Source organism: Penaeus monodon, chromosome 29, assembly GCF_015228065.2.
Source record: "Penaeus monodon isolate SGIC_2016 chromosome 29, NSTDA_Pmon_1, whole genome shotgun sequence".
NCBI lineage: Eukaryota > Metazoa > Arthropoda > Malacostraca > Decapoda > Penaeidae > Penaeus > Penaeus monodon.
In genome coordinates, this window is record NC_051414.1 from 28,282,426 (window position 1) to 28,283,547 (window position 1,122).

Below are 1,122 nucleotides of genomic sequence, written 5' to 3' on the forward strand. Positions count from 1 at the left end.
AATGCTTATGGAAGTTTAGGTAGGACTATACATAAAATGGCCTCGAAAAGTTTTACATTCAAAACCAGATGTGAATAATCTCTCTCCTCTTTGATATTTCCAAGTTCTGGAAAATCCCTTTTATATTCTAAATGAAAGATTTTTGCTGTGCTTTTAAAAATATACAGAACTGTTTAGTGATATATATCATTAAAGTTATGCAGCCCATTCTTAAAGCAGCTACCCAGTGTAATAAAAGACTGTAATCTAGAAGTGCCTTTAATTAAAGTGTCAGCATAGAAAATCAAAGAAAATGAGACCTGACATTAAAGAAAGCAAAAGTAATAAAAAAGTCTTTGGCCTTTGAGACAGAAATGAGTGACTCTCAGCAAGCAGAAATTAGTTGAAGCAAACAGTAAAACTAGTAAGAGAGATTCATGTGTATAAATGTTTTTTAAAGAATTCTTAGTGAAAGATGTTCAGAAACTGTAAAACCCTTTTTTTCTAAAGATAAAAACACAATTCAGGAATATTACAATAATACATACATATGTTTGCCCTTTGTTCTAATCTTGATTATCTTATGAATATCTCACAATACCTCAAAAGAGATTAAGGAACTACATCTCCCCTGAATAACTAAAATCATTTCCTTATCAAGATTTATGTCCTGAGGAGATGGTGCTAACTATATTCATTCTTGGTAGATACACATAAGTTCTACAACACAAGAAACAAAGTTATAGATTCACAAACATTATATTTATTCTTGCCCCTGGATAACACAAAAGAACTTACTGGATTTGCCAAGAAAAAGTATCTTACACAAATACAAATATAATATTACTCTTATGAATTATCACTGAAACAATGGAGTTCTGCCAAATTAATGTCAGATGCATATCACAAGCATATTATAACAACTCAGGCATCAGTGCTAGCTCTAGTATAACATTCAGCATTATTTGATATTCTACTCTATGGATGAAAGATCCGTTTCATAATTCAACCAACAACCATTCACAGAAGATAATCAAAGGAAGTTTACTTAATCAAAAACTATGAATTAATTTTGAATTACAAGATAAAGGGCAGAGCATATACACTTAGTTGCCTTAAACTCAGAAGTACAGACTAAGGGTG